Source organism: Dreissena polymorpha, chromosome 5 (genome assembly GCF_020536995.1).
Source record: "Dreissena polymorpha isolate Duluth1 chromosome 5, UMN_Dpol_1.0, whole genome shotgun sequence".
In the NCBI taxonomy this organism is placed as follows: Eukaryota; Metazoa; Mollusca; class Bivalvia; order Myida; family Dreissenidae; genus Dreissena; species Dreissena polymorpha.
Genome location: NC_068359.1, coordinates 93083171 through 93097726, shown reverse-complemented (window position 1 = coordinate 93097726; position 14556 = coordinate 93083171). Strand labels below are relative to the sequence as shown.

At 34.5% G+C, this 14556-nt stretch overlaps 1 long non-coding RNA gene across 1 annotated transcript in view; it reads right to left on the bottom strand.

Moving 5' to 3' along the window:
* LOC127832609 (uncharacterized) overlaps window positions 1–14556 on the bottom strand; it is a 146103-nt gene that overhangs the window by 5508 nt on the left and 126039 nt on the right. Inside the window, exon 8 of the long non-coding RNA XR_008026986.1 lies at window positions 9174–9256. This is a non-coding gene — a long non-coding RNA (uncharacterized LOC127832609). The remainder of the gene's footprint in view (window positions 1–9173; window positions 9257–14556) is intronic.

Here is a 14556-nt window from a genome sequence, read left to right as displayed (position 1 = left end):
GTATAATGAAAGCAGTGGTTCAGAAGGAAATACAGGTTTAACTTGTTTAACCCTTTACCACTTAGCTACGTATTTTGATGCATGTGTAGTCCCTTGGAAAGTTGATTTTAATGAAAGGCCTTTCTTACTAGATTCAAGTTGTAAAGGCTTCATTTCCAACCCTAAGATACTGGTGAGCAGCAAACAGCATAAAGCCTGAACAGGCTGGGAGTAACTTGCAGTCTGTTCTGGTTTTATTTTGTTTGCACATAGCAATATTCACTTTGCCTCTGAGTGGGAAAGGTTTAATTTAACTTAAATGCAGAAAATGCAGAAAAAGTACACCTTTTCTGTTAACAATGCTTTTTCAAACATTTTTAGTGTATTAAATGTGCATTCAATAAGTATTAAAAGCAGAAAAAACATGATGTCAATACAGCTAGGATTAATGCGCATTTCATTCTGATCACTTTGTTCAAGAAGGATATCTTTCATAACCTTTTTTATTTACGTACAACACCCCAAAACTTTCATGATAACATTAAAATTTTATGGTTATATAATTGAATAACTTACAACTAATAAACAAAGATCACGTATTCTTATCAATTATAAAATGTACATTGCTTAGCGCAAAACCATTTTCATCATGTTACAAAATGCATTCATGCCCACAATGTATTTGTTTTCTCTGCAACAATTGTACCTTGTTTGTATTTCATTTATTTTTATAGCACCATCCTAATGCCATAAGTTGTCTGCACCCAGGAATTTACAAATGTTGAGACATTTCAATCGAACAGTACAATCGCAATGCAACAAATCTGCAGCAGCGCATTCCACCCTGGCAGCCATTCCAAGATCATTATCACATACTTAAAAGTTATGCAACAAATCATTCCAATTTTCAGCCAATAATCAACTTTCTGAACACAGGTAACAAGTTGAAAGAATTACAAAACAGTTAAAAACATCTATTACAGCATTCCTGCACTCACAGACTTACAAAATGTTGGCCCACATACCTGCTGCAAGGCATTCAACACTGTGAAAGTCAGCCAAGATTAGGCTACATTCCACCATGCTATGTACACTGTCTGAACACCCCATACCTTTCCTAGTGACCTATAAACACATATAACACACATAATATATGAACTTTGTTCTGGTAAAACTGGGTCTAATGCATGTGCTTAAAGTGTCGTCCCTGATTTATCTGTGCAGTCGGCACAGGCTATTCACATACATCACTTTCCGCTTGAACTTGATTTTTTCTAAGAAGGGAATTCCTTTAAACAAAAAATAAAGATTAAAGTGTCTATAATATGCAATACTATTTCTTACACCTTTAGTGACTAACTTTTTTAATATATTGGTAGCTATTGGTTTTATACCTTGATTTCTGATAAAAAGGCACGTTCTTTAAATAAACAACATTTTACTTTTAAAACTTCATGTTACATAGTGTGGTTCGCTGGATCCACAATTAGTGATGTAGCAAGATATACACTATACAACAGAGCTCCAGATAAGGGTCGTATTTTCGTAATAACGAATTATTTTCAAGTCCGTTACGTTTTTATTTTAAAAAACTTGTCGTACCATTAAGAATTACAAAATCAAATTACGAATATTATTTTTACATCGGTTCGTGTCTACTTTTATTAAGTTCTTTTCGCATATTAAAGATCTTTTCGGTTCTTATATAGAATGGTTATCGGGTTTGTTTAACAAAGCCCATTTTTTCCAATAAAAGCGGCGTGTACAGTCTGTCAAAAAACAATGGCGGTGCCCAGAGAGCATGCAAAAACACGCTTTTAACATATTGTTCGCAAAGTGAGCCGCAGTTGAATGTTAAGAAAGACATTACAGAAAAGATCTTATACGATGTTGTATGATCAGTTGCCGACACAGCCGGAAAAGCTTTGCAAACGCGACACGATGGGTCCAAACTGAAACAAAAAAACATTGAACGAGTGGAAGGGACACTTCCCATGGCTAATCGTTGAAAAGATTGAAGGGGAGACCCGTTTTAATTGTGAAATATGTAACAATTCATCGAAGGCATGCAATCTAAGCACAGTTTGGGCATGTGAAGGTATTTGAAAAAATAAAATTGTATAATACTGAATAGACACTGTTGAAATCGTATAAATAAAGTTGCTTGTATGCTTATTTTGATTTTTTGCATGAAAATAACCATTATTATTTATTTTTAGGTCATTTAGAAAAGTTAAGAATTATTTTCCAAAACTTAGTAGTAATGTTAAGAATAAAATTTCAGAGTTAAGAATTCTTTTTGCAAATCTGGTAGTAGTGTTAAGAATTTCACAAAACCTTATCTGGAGCTCTGATACGACATATCAGATATATAGTGGTTCGCTGGATCCATGGATAGTCACATGTAGCCAGATCGCTATATAGAACTTGGTCATTGAAGCATACATAATTTTGTATGAATAAGGTTAGTTTGCCAATCTCAAAACATGTTACTAACCTACCTGTTTACATAATGCATTATATCCATATGTCACATATTGGTATATCAGATATTATTATTCCTTTGCATGCTGGGAAATTTGTCTTCTGCTAAAATGTTGCCTGCTGAATTTCTAAAATTAGCATTTTCTGCGATTTTTTTCAAAGAATACTATAAGAATAGAAAAAAAAAAGGATCCTGATGAGACACCACATTCTGTGGCGTCTCATCTGGATCCAAACTGTTTGCAAAGGCCTTCAAAATTCGGTACCAGCACTGAAAGAGTTATTCCATGTAAGTATTTTTAAATGCATATACTAAACTTTGTAATCCAAAAATCAATGGCGAGTTTAATTGTTCACCTCAAGTTAACATTCTTGTAACTAATAAAAAAAATCTCGTGTATTTCATGTTAATTAACCCTTTCTCCTCATTAAAAGCATGCCAAAATAAGACTTTACGTACAACATCGCAACATTCATCCATGTGGATATAAAAAAAAAAAAGTGCGTAAAAAAAACAACTGGGGCCAACTCGTGATATATTGGACATTGCCAATTATCGGATTGCAATACAGTGGATCTGCAGTTAATTATTAGTTTTCAGTAAGTTTTATATTTGTACAGTATCAATTGGAAAGGATTTTGTATCCTTCAGTAAGACACTAAAGGTATTGCAACATGTGTAGCTAGTTTGATCAACGTGTCAGTTCAATGCAGTGACCTATAGGTGACATTTTAAATACATTTAAGTAGCAAAGCACTTGATACATTTAATTCCATTGAAGCACATTTTTTATTCCATTCTCGACTTGGATCACCCCAAACCACACAATAGGGAATACTTTCCCAATCCTGAACACAACAGGCAATGACCCTAATTAAGCGAGGTCATCAGAAGTACAAGACTTTCACCAGTGGTTTTTGTTTCTTAACCGTTTACCCCTTAGATACGCATATTCACACATTTGTAGTCTCTTAGAAAGTTATATTTTATTAAAGACCTTTTTTACTAGATTCAAGTTTTTAAGGCTTCATTTCCAACCCTTAGATACCGATGAGCAGCAAACAGCATAAAACCAGATCAGACTGTGAGTTACCTGCAGGCTGTTCTGGTTTCATGCTATTTGCTCATAGCCATTTTCACTTTGTTTCCGAGTGTAAATCTTTACATTGGTTACAGACACACAAACACTAATGTCAAGACAGAAAATGACAATACTTATTCTGTCTGACCTAAGCTGTGTAACATAACAATATTAATGTATGCTAAACTGCCAATAATCCTCCGATCTGTGAATAGCCATCAATTAGTGTGCCAATAATTATCCGCTCTGTGAAAAGCCATCAATTAGTGTGCCAATAATTCTCCGCTCTGTGAATAGCCATCAATTAGTGTGCATGATAATGTGTTCTAAAGTTCATGACCTTAAATCCATGGTTTGGTATTGTATAATTTTATGTATTCTGATTGCTGTTTTAATATCAATTTAAACAATAAATGCAACAGACAGCAATAAGAAGTGATTTGTAACTTTTTATTGCATATAATAAACAGAATTTTACTGGGCATAAGACTTTCACAAATTCCAGCTACAGATTAAGAATGCTTTACTTTAATACTTATTTTGTATATCCACAAATAAAAAAACAATAACATAGTAGCACCAAATCCATTTTAACTTTAATCTACAAATGAAGGTTATTCTGTGACTGTCAAAGTTGGATCCAGATCCACCTGAGAGTTAAAGAGGGGTTTGAAAAGCAAGCTTGGACATGTACCTCATACAGCACGACCAGGTGAGAGAATAAAGAATTTAAAAAATCTAACAAACCATAATCTTTTAGGCATTTTATCTGAATTTTTATTTTTATATTAGGCCTCACAATATCTAGAAACTAGTTACATGAAATCATTAATCGACCAATAAAAATATCACTGGTTGTTTGTCCATGCTGTATGTTGTATCACTGGAGAATTTGCTTTAAAGGGGCCTTTTCACGTTTAGGTAAATTGACAAAATTAAAAAAAATTGTTTCAGATTCGCATATTTTCGTTTTAGTTATGATACAGTGAGGAAACAGTAATACTGAACATTTACCATGCTCTAAAATATCCATCATATGCATCTTTTGATGATTTAAAAACCTGAAAATTATAAAGTGTTGCAACGCGAAACTATTAAATAATTTGGAGAGTTCTGTTGTTGTCATTATATTTTGTGAAACTATGAGGATTGCTTATATAAAGTATAAAATACATCCTAATCATTGTATGAGCACGGATGGCCGAGTGGTCTTATCAGTAGTCTTTTACTTCAGGACTCCAGGGGTCAGTGGTTCAAGCCCAGTTGAGGGTTACTTTTTTTTTCTTTTTAGCTCACCTGAGCACAATGTGCTCATGGTGAGCTTTTGTGATCGCCTTTTGTCCGTTGTGCGTTGTGCGGTGCAACATTTGCCTTGTTAACTCTCTAGAGGCCACATTTATTGTCCAATCTTCATGAAATTTGGTCAGAAGATTGGTCTCAATGATATCTTGGATGATTTCAAAAATGGTAACCTTTGCTTGAAAAACATGGCTGCCAAGGGGCGGGGCATTTTACCTTATATGGCTATATATGGCTAGAGTAAAATCATGTAAACACTCTAGAGGCCACATTTATTGTCCAATCTTCATGAAACTTGGTCATAAGATTCATCCCAATAATATCTTGGACGATTTCGAAAATGATGCTGATTGGTTGAAAAACATGGCCTCCAGGGGGCGGGGCATTTTTCCTTATATGGCTATAGTAAAACCTTGTTAACACTCTAGAGGCCACATTTATTTTCCGATCTTCATGAAACTTGGTCAGAAGATTTGTCCCAATAATATCATGTTATCTCAGGTGAGCAACTTTGGGCTTTTCAGGCCCACTTGTTTAAATTTTATTCTTGTTGTTTTACTGAACTGTTTAGATCCAATGTTTTCATTTATCAATATAAAGCATTTAATGACAAACTTCCATACATGCCAAAATCTGTGAAAAGGCCCCTTTAATGTCTAGTCAAGAGTGATATGCCTAATGATGATAGACATCATTATATTTTGATAGTTCATAAACCTACACCGAAGTTGTTGAATGCTCTGGCCATGAACAGAGCTCCAGATAATTTTTTCAGCCGAGGGGTATTTTACTAATGAAATTTTTGAATTGATGAGTAAAAATCAAAATCCGATAATTTTAAGGAGTATTTATGTTCAAAGGATCAGAATTAATCATACATTGTACATGTAGTGTTAACTCGCTATAACAAGCAGTCTTGTACACAATAAAGCAATCCCTTTTGTTTTATTTGACAGTTTTTCTGTTTCATTTGCCCTTGGCTTATAAGCAGCCATTAATCTCTGTTTCTGTCTTGATTTGGCAAGCCAATGTTTAGTTTAAACCTATTTATTTTAGCTCGATTGCGTCGAAAGCCTTAGGCTTATATAAACGCTCTCGAGTCCGTTTCCTGGGCCTAGAACCAGTACTTGGTGTCTTTGGGGGAGATCTAAAGAACGCTCCCACGGTGGGGATCGAACCCGTGACCTCCCGGTCGCAAGGCGGACACCATATACATTACACCACGGCGACCTTGCTTAGCCAATGTTTAGCACACATTGTACAGCCACGATCAAAATGTTTGAGATCTAAGCTTGGCCCACCAAACTTGTTTATTATATGTGTATTTCGGCTGCCATTTATAAAGTGCTTCAAGGAAAAAGGTTCCTCCATAGTGCCACACAAGAGATGAACTGATAGCAATGATAGTGCCACACAAGAGATGAACTGATAGCAATGATAGTGCCACACAAGAGATGAACTGATAGCAATGATAGTGCCACACAAGAGATGAACTGATAGCAAAAATTATATGCTTCAAGTTGGGCGATTCGGATTTTATCGAATGTGATGTCAAATGTTTTCACCAAAAGCGTATATCGATTCTCAACAATGCAGCGGAGAGCCGTTGTGTCAACATCTGCCTTTATCGTGGACCAAAATGAGATGACACCGTTCTGACCGAGGAGTAAATAAGGTCGGGACCCACATTATATACATAGATGGTGATGTCACTATGTTTTTACCGGTGTGGACACAATGATGGGAACCAGTCATGTTTACATGAATTTATATGCATTATATTAAATAAACGGCTATTACGCATTGACATTGCACACGATGCGTAATCCGAATTTAGCTAGGAGTTTTTTTTCATCAACAAAATTTTTAGTCATGCGTATTTTCTTTTTTTCATGCGTATTTTACGCAAATACGCATCTTATCTGGCCCTCTGGCCATGAATGTTGAGTTACATACCATAATGCTTCAATGTTTAGCATCAACGGTGCCTCATAAATCCCTCATTATTATAACAGTTATATAGTGGAAAATCTATATCAATAAACACACTATTAGCTATGTAGGAAATATCATGGCCACAGCTGTCTTAGCTATATGACAACCTATTTTACAAACATGTCTCTATATACACAGTATGTGTACACTGGGCAATCAAATAATAACCATTTATATAATAACTTAACAAATTGATTTATTCCAAATAAAACTTTATCTTCTACTTACAAGATATTTTTCTCTCTGAATGTCTTACCAGACCTATTTAATAAACCAACATCGATATATCTACATGTAATTACATTGGATAACGAAATTAATATTTAGATCAATTTGGTCTTAAAACATGGACAATCCACCAATAAAATGTATAAACTAGAGTGCCCCATGGGTGTGCTAAATTCAATAATGTCATCAGTTTATCGGAGTGAACTGTCTGGTATGTAAAACTAGCAAGTAAAACACTTATCTGCTCTATTGAACACAATTTTATCCCCACTCCAGCACAACACTACCTCATAGCACACACACACAGTCTGTCTGGCTGAGTTATGTTGACCTGTGTTCATCATTTGGAATGCCTCTGTGATGTGGCTGTCTACATGTACAGACTGTCTGGGTCAAGTGAGGTGAAGCTATAAAGGCGTAGGTATGACCTTGCGTTACCCTGTGGGCCAAGGGAAGCTACTCTAGCACATATAACACTGTATGGACAATCCAACATGCCTATGTTTAACAGTGGAAAATGGCAATACTTGTTAGCGAAAGAGAATCGTTAATAACACATTTGTTATAGCTTAACCTTGCTGCTAAAAATTACAAAATAATAAACATAAAAGGAAAAAATATTGAGTAACATTTTTAAGAAGTTTCTTAATTTGCCTGATACAGTATATATGTAATCAAATACCAAAAATATGCAAGGACATTTTTGTATGTAAGCCTACATTATACAAATGAATTTGTACTAACATAACCAGAGCAAGAACAGGTCCATTTACTCGAGCATTACTTCCCATTATTAATTTGATATGTTAAAATACCAACCATTGTTCATTCAGAACATTCCTAAACCAGATTAAAGAACTTTAATAAAGACTTTTCAACATTTTTAATGGACTATTCTCAAATTTGAAATTTTCTCTAAAAATGATGATTCCTATAGAAATTGCTAAACCAGTTTGAGTTAGAGCATATGTCTTTCATAATACAATTGAATATGTATGTGTATTGCAGGTCAAAACAACCAAAACAATTTCTCCAACATGTAAACATGTTTTAACAGTCCCCAGTCATTGTTATTTAATCCTCCAGTGTTTTTATTTTCCATTACTGCTTATCAGTTATGTAACATATTGCCAGATCCATGGATCACCATAGCAATATATCACAATATAACTTTTTAGTTCATTAATTTATACATAAATAATTAGTTATGTATTAGCATATTTTTGCCAACCCAAAATCTGCTATTAACTCATCTATGTTATTTGTGCATATACCTTTAACTTTTCTTCAAATTTGGTTAAATCAAAAGCGCCTTTCCAAACTTGACTGTTTCCTTGATCATAAAGTTAACACATTCTTGAAATAAAAACAGTGCTTATGTTTTTTGTAAAATTGCTTTGTTCCTGCGTAAAGAGGCTACAGATAATACTGTATGTGCAACATCAAGTCATCTGTGTTCCTGCGTAAAGAGGCTACAGATAATACTGTATGTGCAACATCAAGTCATCTGTGTTCCTGCGTAAAGAGGCTACAGATTATACTGTATGTGCAACATCAAGTCATCTGTGTACATGCTTAAAGAGGCTACAGATTATACTGTATGTGCAACATCAAGTCATCTGTGTACATGCGTAAAGAGGCTACATATTATACTGTATGTGCAACATCAAGTCATCTGTGTACATGCTTAAAGAGGCTACAGATTATACTGTATGTGCAACATAAAGTCATCTGTGTACAAGCATGGTCATATTGAGTGCTCAATAAAAACTTATCTAAATTGAGATCGTTTTTTAAGTTTAGTAGCGCATAATAACTCTAATTTTTTTTTTTCTGCTGTTTCTCGGACTAAAATAAACATAAAATTTAATGGCCAGGGTATTTTCACAAACAAAAATTCCTTTAAGCACTGTTTGTACTTGGCATTTATGTTGTTGGTTTCTTTTCTATGAATGCACTTTAATCTCCTGTTCAATAAAAAGCTATGAAAGTACTTTTATCATCTGTTCAATAAAACAAAAACCATGAAGGTTAAAGCACACCAAAATTTGATAGAATTGTTGGACAATAATTACCCTACCAGACAGAATTGTAGAGCTCTCTGACCTGAATTGATTCTGTTAATGGTCAGGCAAATGTTACTGACAGTCAGCAGATTTCCCAGTACCCGCTGCCATGGCAACCCTTGTCTGCAAATATAAAAGACATAAGCAAACAATAAAAAAGTGACATTATAACCTTATTTATAGTACTTGTTCTCGGTATAACAAGTTACACATTTTCTCTGTAATACTAGTTACAAAAAGACTTCAGTATTTAGGATCATCAAAAGTACACATGTACTGTGTTTGGTTTTCATAATCATATCTGTACGTATGATATGAAATGATTATCAATTATTGGTAAAAAAAAATCCTTCCTAAAAATAAAATATCTCAAAATGTCAACTTCAGGCTTTGTTAAATTAGTTTCAATTTATTTTGAAATATCTTTAGCTTTTATAGAACAAACAGAGCCATGATATATTCTCTGTAAGGCTGTGGGAATGAAAAAAGAAACTGAGTCAGCGGGAAATAATTAACCATTTGAACACTGGACTTGAAACATAAAACACTGTATATGTTATCAAAGAACAATCAACATGTTATTTTAGGATATGTGTGGCAATTACATAAAAGGCTTTTGGTTGGATAAAGAATTTGTAACCCTACACATGCTGATGAATATCCATGTTATCTACTCTATTAAGTTTCAAATTTTCATTTTTTATTTTAAGAGAACTCAATAAAAAACTGAAGACATTGTATTTTGACAATGCAAAACATTTTAAGTCATATATAAATTTCATACAGGAAATTATTTAGGCTGGTTTCCTATGATACAATAAACCATAAATAACAGAAAACCAAAAATTATTACTAAAAAAGCCATGTTCAAGGGCAAAAAACTCAGGCATGTGTGGCTCTTTTGTCATTGAAAAGTGTCTTGTACATCTACAATTCATGGTGATGACATATTTGAAGTTTCAATCAAATGTCTTGAGAAATTAATGCGCAAGTAGCTAACTGGGCACATTGATAACATGGTATGTGGACTGACCATACTAACCAACTTACTGAGTTCAACTGATAACATTGAATGTGCACTGACCGACTGACAGAGTTCAATATAGTATTACGTCTAAAACTTCCGGTTTTAGAAGTATATTGAGATGATGATAATGAACATGATGGGGGAGGGGATGTTTTTGTTCTTGCTGCTGCTGGTGTTGTTGACAGTCTGTTGCTGATGATGATGATGGTGGAGGATTGCAATAAGGATAAACAAGAGCTCAGGCATGTGTGGCTCTATTGTCATTGAAAAGTGTCTTGTACATCTACAATTCATGGTGATGACATATTTGAAGTTTCAATCAAATGTCTTGAGAAATTAATGCGCAAGTAGCTGACTGGGCACATTGATAACATGGTATGTGGACTGACCATACTAACCAACTTACTGAGTTCAACTGATAACATTGAATGTGCACTGACCGACTGACATATTTGAAGTTTCAATCAAATGTCTTGAGAAATTAATGCGCAAGTAGCTGACTGGGCACATTGATAACATGGTATGTGGACTGACCATACTAACCAACTTACTGAGTTCAACTGATAACATTGAATGTGCACTGACCGACTGACAGAGTTCAATATAGTATCACGTCTAAAACTTCCGGTTTTAGAAGTATATTGAGATGATGATAATGAACATGATGGTGGAGGTGATGTTTTTGTTCTTGCTGCTGCTGGTGTTGTTGACAGTCTGTTGCTGATGATGATGATGGTGGAGGATTGCAATAAGGATAAACAAGAGCTGTGTTCGTGAAACACAATGCCCCCTACTGCGCCGCTTTGAAGCCATATATTTGACCTTTGACCTTGAAAGATGACCTTGACATTTCACCTTTGTAAATGTGCAGCTCCATGAGATACGCATGCATGCCAAATATCGAGTTGCTATCTTCAATATTGCAAAATTTGAACTTTGACCTTGAAGGATGACCTTGACCTTTCACCACTCAAAATGTGCAGCTCCATGAGATATGCATGAATGCCAAAAATCGAGTTGCTATCTTCAATATTGCAAAATTTGACCTTTGACCTTGACCTTGACCTTGAAGGATGACCTTGACCAGAATTTCACCACTCAAAATGTGCAGCTCCATGAGATGCACATGCATGCCAAATATCAAGTTGCTATCTTCAATATTGAAAAAGTAATGGCCAATGTTAAAGTTTTCGGATGGACAGACGCCATATATTTGACATTTGACCTTGAAGGATGACCTTGACATTCACCTTTCACCATTCAAAATGTTCAGCTTCATGAGATACACATGCATGCCAAATATCATATGAAAAATTTGGCCTTCGACCTTGACCTTGAAGGATGACCTTGACATTCACCTTTCACCACTCAAAATGTGCAGCTCCATGAGATGCACGTGCATGCCAACTATCAAGTTGCTATCTTCAATATTGAAAAAGTTATGGCATATTTTAAAGTTTTCAGACGGACAGATGCAATATATTTGACATTTGACCTTGAAGGATGACCTTGACCTTCACCTTTCACCACTCAAAATGTTCAGCTCCATGAGATACACATGCATGCCAAATATCAAGTTGCTATCTTTAATTTTGAAAAAGTTATGGCCAATGTTAAAGTTTTCGGACTGACCGACAGACGCCATATATTTGACATTTGACCTTGAAGGATGACCTTGACCTTCACCATTCACCACTCAAAATGTGCAGCTCAGTGAGATGCTCATGCATGCCAAATATCAAGTTGCTATCTTCAATATTGAAAAAGTTATGGCCAATGTTAATGTTTTCTGACAGAGAAATGCCATATATTTGACATTTGACCTTGAAGGATGACCTTGACCTTAACTTTTTACGACTCAAAATGTTCAGCTCCATGAGTACACATGCATGCCAAATATCAAGTTGCTACCTTCAATATTGAAAAAGTTATGGCCAATGTTAAAGTTTTTGGACGGACGGACAGACGCCATATATTTGACATTTGACCTTGAAGGATGACCTTGACCTTCACCTTTCACCACTCAAAATGTGCAGCTCCATGAGATGCACATGCATGCCAAATAACAAGTTATTATGTTCAATATTTAAAAAGTTATGACCATTAAAGTTTTTGACGGACGGACAGACTGACATACTGACTGACGGACAGTTCAAATGCTATATGCCACCCTACCGGGGGCATAAAAAGAAAGATGTTGAAAAGGATTATGTATCACTGCAATTTACCTTTATGTTATGATCACTTACAATTACAAACATCAAATACAATGCAAGGTGTTCAATGCTAACTCTTTCAGTGCTGGAACCGAATTTTGAAGGCCTTTTCAAACAGTTTGGATCCAGATGAGACGCCACAGAACGTGGTGTCTCATCAGGATCCAAACTGTTTGCTTTTCTGATAGTATTCTTTGAAAAAAATCAAAGAAAATGCTAATTTTAGAAATTCAGCAGATGACATTTTAGCAGACGACAAATTTCCCAGCATGCAAAGGGTTAGAGCCTTGTTATGGTAATGTTCTTCAGAGCTGATGACACCAATTTAGTCTTGTTCTGAGAAAACTGGGAAAATTCATGTGCATAAAGTGTCGTCCCACATTAGCCTGTGCAGTCCGCACAGGCTAATCAGGGACCACACTTTCCGCTTTAATGGTATTTTTAGTTTCAAGGAAATCCCTCCTTACCGAAAATCAAGTTTAGGCATAAAGTGTCGTCCCTGATTAGCCTGTGCGGACTCACAGGCTAATCTGGGACGACACTTTACGCACATGCATTATGACCAGCTTTCACAGAACAAGACACAATTTTTGAATGACACCAAAGCATTGTTTAATAGGACACAATTCAGTTTGTGTAAGTGTTGTTTTTGGCTGTTATCGTTTTTTTTTCAATTACAGCAACATTCATAAACATTTAATGCTAAAAATTTGAGAAGTTTGCTGACAAAATTTATGTTAAATTGAATTGATGCAGTTAATCATTGTATTATTGTTCACTTATAGTTTAGTACTTTTAATTTCAGCACACATACATGCTTTTTATGTAAAATATTTTTCATTATTTCTAGACAACTTAATAAATTGAATTGCCACAATAACAACTCAATGTTCACTTAGTAAAACGTAATTAAATTGATCTGATTGTATCTGCTCTCAATTGTGTTGCTAAAATTTGATCAGAATAGATAAATACTGCTATACAAGTACATCAAACACAGAAAGTGAACATTCATTAAAACATAAATCTTATTAAGAGGAATGTACTGTGTCACAATTTTATTTGTCTACCTGATAATTGATTGCAATATGTAAACGATACAGTAATACTTGAAGGTGTCAAACCATGGCCAAAGGGTTACGATGCGTAAGGTTCAAATCACAAGTGCAAAGCGTAGTTCAGTATTTAAAGATTAAATGTACTCTTCTGCAACGCATATAATTCATTATTTGTTTATAGACTGTTTTGCCTATTAAGATACCTTCAAAATTATGCACATAATATGTCAATTTGTCAATGATTGTACTTAAAGAACTGCAATCTCTGAAATAAATGATTTAACAGAACTACTGGTACTTTGTGAATCGAAAGTATTTCATTATACAGCAAAATTATATGGGAACATAATTTAAATAATGCTCTATTAAAAATAAGAAGAATACAATGAACTGGTTTCAATAAGTTTGTTAATTGTTTCGACATTATACCATTTGATGACTCAAAAAATTCATACCTATGCTATTATTGTTATCATATTAATTGGTAGACATTTAGTTATGTCAGTATATATGTTTAACAATCATTACATGTCACTGGAAGTAAACAGAGGACATCTTTTGTGATTATGCAAGGGAAGTTATCTAGGCATATAGACACAGATATAACTAACAAACCCACCAAATAAGTTGGGAAAAAGTGCAATTATATGCCACATACATGGCCAGAGAGCCAGTTTGTATTGACCGCATTCCGCTGATCTCAATATGGGACACGATCAATACCTCAATCCGAGTTGTCAGTATGACCAGACACCATCACAATGTAGCTCAATAGAATAAGGCAAAATGAAATAAATTATGCATTGTTACACATTTAGATAAAATGTTTACAAAATACAATTTTGCAGTTGCTTAATGTCAGATTTTACAATTAATGGAGGATATTTGCAATTTATTTTTCTTTATATTTATTTCCCTCTGAGTTTTTCTGGTAAAATAATGTATCCTTTGAGTACAATTGAACAATTCTGCCAAAATTACTTATTGTATGATAGTAGAGCAATAATTGAGGAATTAGTTAATGATAATTCATTAAACAAAATAAGAGCTCTCATTTTCATTTTTTCAATCATAGTTAAATATACATTTAAGAAAGACAGTTTTCTTTGTTCTGGGTTGAAG